We start from the raw sequence: 12,259 nt of genomic DNA on the forward strand, positions 1-12,259 counted from the left end.
AATTGTGTTGCTCCATGACAATGCTCGGCCCCATCCTGTTGGTGTCACTCAATCGTTAATTCGACAGTTTCATTGGGACCCCCATCAACATTCCACAAATCCAACACGTGACTGAAACTGTCAATTTTGTCACTTGTACAGTAATATACTATTGCAGTTTTAGGTCATTAATTTCTAATTTTAAGACATAGAACGATGTGAAAATTATAAATAAGTAGAAGAAGAAATGACAATGTCAAGTGGAAAGCAAGTAAAATGAACATTTATATTATGAAAAGAATGCGTCAAAACATCGTTTTTTCCTTTGTCTATATTTTCTTACTTCATCTATTTTCAGATACCCCGTGTAAAAATAATTGGTAATTGTAAAATTATTATAATGAGTTAAAGAAAAATCAAAAACTGCCAAAATGTTTGGCGACCCGCTGCTGCAGGACGCGACTCACAGTTTAAGAAACTCTGGTATAGATAAACAGTTAAAAATTGTAAAAAATAAACTGATTTGGCGATGTAGCCCTCTTTGGCAAACTTCAAAATGCAGGTTCTGAAAACTTGGAAAGTCGCCAAATTGACATATTCATGCAGCGGAAATGTAAAAATAATGAAAGAAGAGCTAACAAACAAAAGTAAACATATTTTGGCTGTCAATGGACACAAATTTAAAATAGAAGGATTTAACAGAACTGCTGGAAATTTAATCTTTGAAAAATGAGGTCAGGATACAAGAAATTCTATAAATCATTTTACTGTGGACCAGGGCTTAATTTCTAAAATTAGAAGTGCCGGAGCCCTATGGAAGACCGTCAGCAGACAGGAACAAGAGTAAATAAATAAATAAAATGACTATTAAACTCTCTAATAATTTTTAAATTAAATAGTAAATTATTATCAAATTAATTAATAGCTATTTAATTAATGTTTATAAATTGTTATTTAATCAATAATTATTATATATCATTATAAATTAATTGATAATTATTAGATAATTAATTATTATTTATTGAAATAATTAAAGATTGAAGTAATTAACTAATTAAAATTAAATAAAATGTAAAGAGATAAATTGAAATTCAATACGCGATTTAATATAATTTTATTGTTAAAATGAAATTTTCGAGATAAAATTTCTACTGAAATTGTTATTCAACTACATAAAAGAAGTTCCGAAGTCTTTTTATTCAGGGCTCTGGTGCGTTCCGACTAGAATTATGATTTATTACAAAAACTAAGAAGCACCGGAGCCGAGATACGGTGGGTTCCGGCCCAATTTAAGTTCTGATCGTAGGGGGAGGGGGAGTTCTTTTATCATATCAAAAATTAAACATACTTAAAGTATAGCTGATGAAAATTCCAAGGCGAAACAGAATGAGGATATGAGTGGGTGGAAACGAAAAATGAGGGGAATCTTGGTGAGAGAGAACATTCTCTTTGATTGACCGCAGCTCTCTGTTGGTATAATTATATCCATCAAGAAGATGGTTTTCAGGGGTAAATGAGTCCTGAATGGGACTCCTAAATGTAAAGTTGCGGGTTACGCCCCCCCTCCCATTCGTGGATACTGTGGGAAAGACGATGTATAGGACGTGCTTGAGCAGTTTATCTCAGTATTTCACTCTTTTTGTATTCGCTGTCATTTAACACATATTTAAGAACACGAATTTTCCTTCCTGGGAGGATAACTAACTGTAAGCATCGATAACAATACACTAGATACGATGGCATGGCGAGAAATTTAGACGTTCCTAAGCAAACTCCCCCAAATTTATTGCTTTGTGGAAAGGTTTCCGCATGTGAGTGAGGGGACTTTATTTGAACTTCTCATGAGTTTGTTTTTCTAGGGAAATAAGAATATTGCATGGTCTGCTTATTGTTAAACTAAAACGTTAGGAATTCTAAATTTTGTTCCCTTTAAATTGTGGTTCAGTTTTATAAAAAGAAATACCGAAGCTCATCTTAATTAGGGCTGCGGTGCGCTCCGGCTAAAGTGGTAATTTATCTTAAAATTTTAGAAGCACTGCTGTGGACAGATGCGTCATATTTTTGTCATTTTAGTGAAATACAAATACTACTGCTTTACGTAATAATAAGAATGTAGTGGATTACGTACTGAAGTTATAAAGCGAACAAAATGCAATAAAAATGTGAACAAATAATTATCACATTTGCGCAATTATAGTCAGCGAATGGAATTGAATTCCAAAAGTTAAAAAATTTCTAGGTCTGCAGTGGTCAAGTGCTTTTCCTAATGACTAAGACAAATGCAAGACATTTCCATTAAAAATCCTCTCTTTCTTTTAATGTAAAAATGCTATACACTTTTCAGTGTTTCATTTTATTTTGAAGTAAGTGAACTGTCGTATTGCAAGCTGCAAGCTAAATTCGATTTTTTTAAGAATCGCCAGAATTTTATCGCGTTTGCCCCTAACAGAGATATGATAAATTTTAGGGATAAAATACGATAAAATTTTCCCTTAAATAAAATACGATAAAATTCGAATGTGAAGGGACTACTTCACATTTAAATCTGCCACCTAATTGCTTTTTAGAGCCTATCTCGTCAGCTAATGAGACGAGAATTTCTTCTATTACTTCCTCAACCGTAATCTCCACTGAACTTTGATATTCTTTCGAAATCTCAGATCAGATTTTTCAGTTAAATATCCTCTTCGGTAAAAGCTGCTAATTTCAAATGTCTAATGTATAATCTTGAAACAATATCCAGATCACACTCTAGCCCACCAGGGGCCGAGCGGTAAAGTCGCTGAACACTATGGAAGTTCAGTCCAAGGTTCGAATCCAGCAAACGGGCTCGCTGCATGGGTGTTTTCATGGTTTTTCCTATCTGTAATGTGTATTCGAGCCAGTTTCCCTTAGAAAGTCCTCCACGAAGGTATCCCTGGAATAGGCACACGTGGACGAAGGCATTCATGGATGAGATTTAGTGCATTTTGTGACGAAAACTTTCTTTCTTTTTAGCTCGAAAGGGCTACTAGTCTTGAACAGAGATGGACAAAACCTCTGTTTTCTGGGATTGAATCAGAGCCGTTCTCTCTCTGAAATGAATCAGCTCTTTTTTATGTCTCATCTTTCACCAGTAATAACATTGATGAAAAAGATCGAGAAAAAGGGGTGAATCTGGAGCAGTTAGCGAGTATGGATCCAAGGACGGAAAGGATGGAATGAGCGGATCGGGACCAATTAACGAAGCTGGAGCGAAAAGAATCGCACGGGTCGTGGGATCTGAAAAATTGACTCATCAAATGCTAACTCTCTAAACTGATTTCTTTCATCTGTAGTTTTGAAGATTGCCTTTCTACACAGAACTAACAATAAAATGCTAGAATGAAAATTTTTCAAAACGTCGGGGATGATAATTATTCTTTTCTACCCTAATATGAGAACCGAACTTTTCTGTCACGTTTGCAATAAGATCTCCGCTTTTTTTTTTTCCCGAATCCGATTGCAAAACTATATATTCCTAACACTATTCCAACTACAGCTCTCCGTGAACGGTAAAAGAGTTACGTTTTCTAGAATCGGAATTAAATTCACAAAGTAAAGTAAATTGGTCCTTTGAATCCATTCCGGAGCGGATCAATCAATCCTAGCCTCGAACCTCAATTTTTCATCGAATCACTTTCGATGTCCGTATTACTTTCCAAATAAAATGATGTTACAACATCGGTTAACCAAAAGGGAAAAAGCTTTTATCACATGAAAAGCGATTGAAAAAGTTATGGGTAAGAACAAATAAAATTGAAACTACAAAGCATATTGGTCTAGAAACCAAACGTCGTATAAAATAAACAATTCAAGCGTCAGAATTAGAGGAGCTGACATCGAGGAAAAAACGATTTCTTTTGAGCAACGTTAAAATCTGAACCATCCCAATTTTTTTTTTTAATCCCAAAGGGCGCTAGCTGAAAAGGGCTATTAATTTCGTTTTAGGATTTTGTGTCGAAAACTTTAAAATGTCCGTTTCACTTTTCAAATTGTTGCCACCAAATAGTATCACCCTGTGTTACATTTAAAGAAATAAATAATGAAGTATCTGCATAAATGTATGTATGTTTCTCTCATTGTGATAAAACAGCGGTAACTACAGCCATCCAGTTTTGAATAATGTAATCCTCCGCCAAACATGGGCATCCGGAAACCCTAATTTGGAATTTGTTTTATTACCGATTTCATATTTTGTAAAACGTTAACGAATTTTTTATTAACGATCTCAACAATTTCAAAGCAAGCAATGGCAACGCTGTATGAAAAAAAATTACATCCAGCGTGCGAGACTGTGTATCGGAAATTCTAAAAATATGCTCATTTTAAAAATTATTTTGCGATATTGCTGTTGAACTGTATTTTATGGTGATATTTAATAAATAAAGGTACAGCAGTTTTAACTCCTGATTGGTTCTGGGTGAGCATTGGTGTATTGCAATAACCCTCCCCAAGAGCATTCCAAGGATGTTCAGGAGGATTAAAGTCAGGATATTTGGCTGTCCAATCCATTTGGTGTATATCCTAGCTTTCCAGATAGTCATCAACTAGGTGGGCCTTATGTGGTAGTGCGTTGTCATCCATAAAAATGAACTCAAGGCAAACAGCTCCCCTGAAAAGTCACACATTGTGCTCTAGGATCTCCTGTGTGTAACTCTGGGCGTTCATGGACCCAGTGTAAAACAAATGGAGCGGCTTGCGGGTATCTTGAATGATCTCTACTGAGACCATCACTTCTCCACCACCACATTGCTCCCTTTCCATTATGTTGCTGGAATGGCATCGGATCCCAGGTTCTCTCCATATCAATAATCTCTGAGAATTGGGTTGTAGGCTGAATCTGGACTCATCCATGAAGAAAACATTAGCCTACTGAAACTGTGTCCAGTGTTGGTGTTGTATGCACCATTGTAAATGCTTTCTTTTGTGAGAGGGAGTGAGTCGAATGCAAATAGCGAACATTCTAGCATATCGTCCTGTCTCATGGAGCCTTCTGTTCTCTTGAAACTAATGTACCTGTGGCAGTAGTGAGGTCACAAGACAGGGTTGTATGGCTGTAGACGTTCTCTGGCGCTTGGCTGAAGTACCAAATGCTGGTCATCATTGGTCTTTCTGGCACTCGGGCAACCATGTCCCATTCTTCTGGACACTGTTTTTAAATTGTCCTCAAACTAGAGATGAAATTTGATGTTACATCTAGCTCTCTTGCAACCTGAATCTGGGACTGCCCTGTCTCAAGCATACCCACAATTCTCATCTCATACCAGTATCCAAGCGATGATGTGTACTCATAAAAAAACAGCGAAAAACAATAAGATTATTTAAGAAAGACAATAAAATTCATTACTGTGTTGCAAAGCGGAAAGAGTTGAGCAGCTGGACGCAGACTTTTATAGCTGCTGCTGATGTAGCGACATGCACAGCAATACATAAACTCATCTCCCAGCACCACGGTGGCATTATATGGCAATACACTGTCCAGGTTTTGTGTGGTATTTTAGGAGAAATGAATGAGGGAAAATGTTTTCCATCTCTTAATTTTGTACACCAGTGTATTTACGAGTATTTTAGCTGAATTCGATGTGTTTTATTGTATGGACTTTTTTTTTATTGTTGCTTTCACCAACAGTCTGTTGTAATGCAAATTCAATTTATTGAATTTTGAAGTAACTTTGCTGTATGATAAAGTCTTGACAAAACCATGGCATCAATTGGTAGCTGAGAAAATACTGAAATACGATTGTAAATTTCAAAATTTTAAAATTTAAACTTTTAAAAATACTTTCATAGCACAAACATAGTGCTGCTGTTTAGATATGTCCTGTCTTTACATTACTTTGTTTTTATTCCCACGTTCTTCTTTTAACACTATTCCTAAGGACTCCTAAACACTGCCTGCTGTAGACACCGATTCTAAAAAGGGTTCCGTGAGCCAAAACATTTGAGAACCGCTGCTATAGGGGAGTAAGCACGACATCAACACCCTTCCAGGGATCTCTAGACCAGTGGTTCTTATCCTGTTTTGTTCCATGCACATCTTTCACCATTGTTAGAAGATCATCTCCCCTTCTTTCCAGAACATGAAAAATAACATATTTTTTTATGAATTAAACAGATAAATGTATAGAAAATGTTGATAACAAAACTTAAAAGTAGTTTTTTATGTTTATAATAAAAAATTAAATATTTAATAGCCAAATAAAAGTCTGACCACATCCCCCTTGGTTGAGAACCCCTGCCTTAAACATTAAAATCCTTACCTGTAGAAGAATGGGATTTGTTGCGACAAGTTTTTTTATGATTAACAACCTCATTTAAAGGGTGAAGGTAACTAAAAACTAACTAACTAAAAACTAAAAACTAACTAACTTAACTAAAAAGTGTTTAATAGCAAATATTTATACATGTATTTATTTTTATAAAAATCAATAAAACTATGATTTTATAATTTTCTTTTCTGAAATACTTTATAACATTGTTTTTTACTTGCTCAATTTTCTTGTTTGATTATATAACTTAAAAATCTATTAAGTGGAAGGTTTCAGATCAATGTCATAATTTAAGCAAGTACTTTTACTACGACATGCAAAAATTATGTTAAAAGAAAGGTAAGACTTATAATCCAATATTATTCTTGTAGTATATGAAATCCCTAATTTCTGAAATACCATAATCATTCACTTCTTCACATGTTGCAAAACTGCAATCTATTAAAATATTCATATAATGTTCTAACATCTCTAGTGAAACTAAATCTCACCTGTCCAAATCCTCTGGCATACAATCTGATGCACTAGGCTCAACATAGTATCTGATATGTAAGAACAGTTCCTACTAATTTATATGAAAAATTAAGAATAATTTGTGACTCATTCGCTTATCTTGGAATGTGCTGAGCATATTGTTCAATAAAAGGACTTTATTAAAAAAATTCAGGCAAAGAATATTTTCATGAAATAATATAAATCTGATTTAAAAGTTTTAATGAATGGATCTGGCAGAATCTGTCCTTAAGGACAAAGTATATTCCAGCTTAAATTTAGTGAATTTTGCAGGCATATGCTTGCATTCAGGTTGCCATGAGCTTTTTATCAGCTGCATTCAATGAATTCCAGTAAAAAAAGAATATGTTCATAAAAATACATGCTAGCTGCATTCAGAAAATTTGTAAGAATGTGCTTAAATGTCTGAGTATAACAAAATGTTTGAATATTTTTGAATAATTTGAATGCTGTTAAGAAAGTAGTCACTGAATTGTTAACTTGGACTTCTAATAGCTTAATGTAGATTTTTCAATAACCTGCACCAGAAATTTTCCTTTTCAACACAATATTAGAAATCGATGGTGCTACTTTGGTAGACAGATACACAGATTTTGGAGGTGTTTTTTTTTTTTTTTTTTTTTTTTTTTTTTTTTTTTTTTTTTGCGAGTGATTGGACTTATGGTAAATCCATTGCTGGACAAGTTATTTATGGTAACCGATACTTTGTTGTCATTTTATTTAAAAAATAACGTGTTTTATTATGCATAAATTCCGTGTTTTAAACATTATTCACGGCTTCTAAATATTACAAATCAATTTAATTTTGTATTTTTATTTGAAATAAAATTTTATTGTTTATGATATATTATATAATTTTATTTTGTGGATGATATAATCAATGTCACCTTGCTTTAAAAATAATTGGTTTTAATATCTAAACATTATTTATGGCTATTAAATATTAAAATGCAATTTAATTTTGCATTTTTTAAAAAACTGATTTTATTATGTATGATTATTTAAATAATTTTAATTCTATGCGTGATGTAATCAGCTTCCTGATTGATTACAGAATATTTGTGCATTAACGAACTGTAATCAGTTCCCTGATTGGTTACTGAATATTTGTGCATTATCGCACCATTTTAAAATTTTATTATTCATTTCTTAGATTACATTTCATAGCGAAAGGACATGTCCTTTTCAAAAATTAATGTTGTCATTGGTAAGTACCAAGACTTATTGGTATCGGAATAAAAAAATTGGCCTTTGAGACCTTTTGGCCAACCTGGCTTTCCTAATCAAAGATTTATCTATAAATTTTTAGAAGGGTCAGAGGAAATTTATTTTAAATTTTTGGAGAAACCTCGCTAATTGCTTCTTCAGTAAAGTGCGAGAAATGTGGATCACATATGAAGATCATTAAAAGAGCCGATTCTGAGGACGACCGTATATGTTATTGTGGTCAATAATCGCTGTAACGGTAAAAACGGTAAAGTATTAGACATTTCTCCTTTTTTACCGGCAGTAAACTTCTAATTGCTGTCATTTTAGCTCTAGTGTACTTATTTACTTCTTTTTTAAAGTAATATTTCAATTCTTTTAAACGTTGGTATGATGGTTTTTAATTCGATATTCAATTTAAGTAATATTTTAATCCAGTTAAACGTTGGCGCAATGTTTTTATAGTGGTGTTTTTATTCTATTTTTTTTTTTATAAAAGTAATAATTTAACCTTACTTTAGTATTTTATACTCGTAGTAAATGTATTTATTTACATTTGCCTATCACTTAAAAAAGAACGTTTTCAACAAAAATTAATCCATTATTTTTAACGATATTTATTTTTTTAAAGTTTTGAATACTTTACTATGCGTAAAATATGTAAAAACAACATTTTTCAAGATGGCTGACGATTGTAAAACCCGCGCCAACAATTACGCCAAAGTAAATTGCCAAATATCCGTGCAACCGTCTACCAAAGTAGCACCAAATCAATATTGGTTAATTATAATTAAAAGTCAATATATCAAATATATGACCATGTAGCAAAATCAAGTCATAATTTGTCCATCATATAGAACATAAAACTGTGTTAAAAATTATTGAGAAAATAAACTATTCAATTACATCCTGAATTATTCAGAACTGATTTTAAAACTATTTCTATGATGCAGCTGAGAATTTTAAAGATGATCTTTCATCAAAATTTAAATACAGTTTATCATCACAGAGCACCATTTCAGCTATTCAATCAATCTGTTCGGCCTTTTGTTCTTTAGGAAGGGGGAAAAACTAATTTTAATTTGAATAGTGCTTTGTGTAAACGCCTTGCATTGTTCTACTTACATATCTGACTTATCAAAGTAATTAAAAATAAATATATATTGTTTAGATTATTAATAAATTATCTATGCATATATATATTTTATTAAAATCTAATTTATTTTATGTTTATATATTACACATCTGTTCATTATAAACCTTTATAAAATGTAATACATTGAAATTATAATACATCATAAAACTTAATCATTATGTGTATCAATGTACTTTAATCACAATGCATTGAAATAATTAAAATGTTTTAAACAGGTAAGAAACCTGCTAAATAGCTTAAAATTTTAGGAATTCAGTGATTGCTGCTGTAAGGCAACTTCAATTACAGAATTATTTTTTAAATGAAAAATAAGTAATCATGATGTAATTACAAATGTTAGGTGGTTAAAAAATTTGTTATCCTGGAAATAAAACGCTCTTAGTATAGTATCAACTCATCACCTAGCAAATTGGTAATTAATCACTTAATGAGATAGCAAGTTTGCCTCAGTTATAAATTAAATTTTTAAGAGTTGCATGTTGTAATAGCATATTTTATTAAAAACTAGCAGACTAGAAGCAGTACATTTCAAAAACTTTAATAATTTGGATCAGCATATGATGAAAATTAAAGTAATTTTATTATGCATGTTTAAAAAAACTTTAAAACCTAACTGTAAGCATTTGAATTCAGCATATAAACTACTACCGATTGCTTTAAAAAAAAAAAAAAAAAAAAAAAAAAAAAAAAAAAAACTACTACCAATTGCTTAAGCTAATAAAACTTCATAGCAAATTAAAAATGTATTAATTTGGAAATTTGAAAAGGCATAGTTTAATCAGAATAATTTTGAAATTGAAAAACTATCATGCATTTAAGAAAAAGGATATTATACTATCAGAAAGAGGAAGGAAAAAAAATTGGGAGAACCTGAAGATATATGAGAAATTTTTTAAAGTTCAGTTTTTAAAAATCAGTTTCTGCCATGCCATAAATAACAACTTTTTTTTGTAATTATAGATGTATAAGTTGATTACATATTAAATTCTTTTATGTATTGTTTGATATTTTGATTGTACTTTTAATACTTCTTGATCAGTTTTGAGTTTTGGAAAAGTTTTGGCATTTTTCATTCTGGCATACAATTTTAACAGGAGGGAAAAAAAATAATCCAGAAGAACAATTGCAGTCCTGTATTTTGTAAAATGTTTCTAATCCATAATTTGTCTCCTTTCTCAGCAGCATTCACTAACTTCTAGACTTTAAAGAAAAATAAGGATATTCTTTAAAACAGGTGAAAAGGAGAAAAGTGATATTATTAAGTCAAAATTAAACTAGCATATTTTTGGAACACTTTGTATATACTAAATTGACTGCTCCAAGATGTGCATATTTTAGTATTTTAATATATATTATAGTTTTAAGCTAAATTTTTTGCAGATAAATTTTCTTTCTATTCTACATATAAGAATATAAAACAAACAAAAAAAGAATCAGCTTCCAAAAACTATGATGTTTTCTCAAATTTTACTTCATTATCGGTAGGTAAATAATTTTTATTGAGAATTCTATATTTCGCTTTATATTTTTCATTTCTACATATAACCCATTTTTTATATATTTTGTATTAAATTTTAACTGATATAGAAAATATGTCAAGGAATCATAAACTGATGTCTAATAAACACATTTAATATTACTAGAGGGTGTAATTTTAACTTAATAAGCGTCAATTATATAAATTCAGCCTTCTATAGATTTTTTTAGAAGTTAAAATATAAAATAAGAATGCATTAAGAAATATTAATAAATACAGAATTCATTCAGAAACTATAAACTAATATAAAAAATTAAATCACTTATGCACAGTCTACATTTTTTTAAATAAATGATTTGTATATTTTAAGGAATTTTTAGGACTTTTTTTTGGTCACCAGTAAACAACCATCAAAATAAATCTTATGTTTAGTTTACATACTACTGTAGTTATCCCAACTTTATTTTACATTAGTTTCTTTAATTTGATATACCAGCTCTTAGTTTAAACCAATCTATCATACAGTAAAATAAACATTAAATCAGTGTTAATTGTTTTTAAACATTTAAGCGACAGTATACTAAGTAGAATCTGTTCATAGAATTCATGAAATGGGAATGATTACGTTTGTTACCTAAAGTCTAGGAATAGATATTCATAAATGCACCAGAAAAATGAATTTTCATTCGTTTAATATTAAAAAACAAAATAGCTTACATCTGAATAGATATGAATTATGAAAATTATATCACGTGATAAAGTAGGATGTATAAACAATACACTTATATAAATAGCAGACATACAGAACATTCACGTGTATAGAAATCTATGGTGCTAAATAGCAACACAGAATACATGATACAAATCCAAAGCAGAATATTTTGTAATGTACGTATGTAATGGCAGCTTAATGGGAGAGGGAGAAAAGACATCCTTACAGATCCTTACAGAATTTACTACTACCAGGAGGACTTTGCATATTTACACTTCAAATACCTAGCTGATACTTACCATTAGAAACAGTAACTAATAAACCCATCCCGAAAAGAACAGGACGTGAAAATAACCAAAGAATCGGTACCAATTTTGTAAAGCCATAAAAAATGTCAAATGAATCTACAGAATATCAATAAAAAAAGACAACAGCTTGTAAATCTTTAGCATGAAATATAAAACTAGAAATAAAACATATTGCAAATATGGTTTTATACATACAAGTTATCTGCATTGATAAATGCCCTCTAAAATGCTGAGTGGTAATTTACATGATTTAGATTTATTCTTGTGTGATGTATGAAACTGTGTCAGTAACACCTGTCATTTCATCTCTTCGTTTTCGGGATTCCTAGCTCGTACTAAAGTATCGATCATAAATCCTCCATTTGGCTGTGGCACTGGTGTTGCTACATATGGATTTGAAATAAAAGGACGGACTTGTTCAGGTGGAGCATAGTTAGGCTGATACGATGGCCGAGGTATCCTTTCTTCACTTGCATAGTATTGATGATTTTGATAATACTCGGGAGACCTCGGAGGAACATAAGCATCAGGAAACTGAGAATACAGTCTGGGATGTGTTCCAGGATCTCTTTGAACATTTGGAGGAGATCGGTTTGAATATGTGTTGGGTGATGGAGG

This window comes from Stegodyphus dumicola, chromosome 6 (assembly GCF_044657685.1).
Source record: "Stegodyphus dumicola isolate Sdum_Otavi_A_Nest chromosome 6, ASM4465768v1".
Taxonomy (NCBI): domain Eukaryota; kingdom Metazoa; phylum Arthropoda; class Arachnida; order Araneae; family Eresidae; genus Stegodyphus; species Stegodyphus dumicola.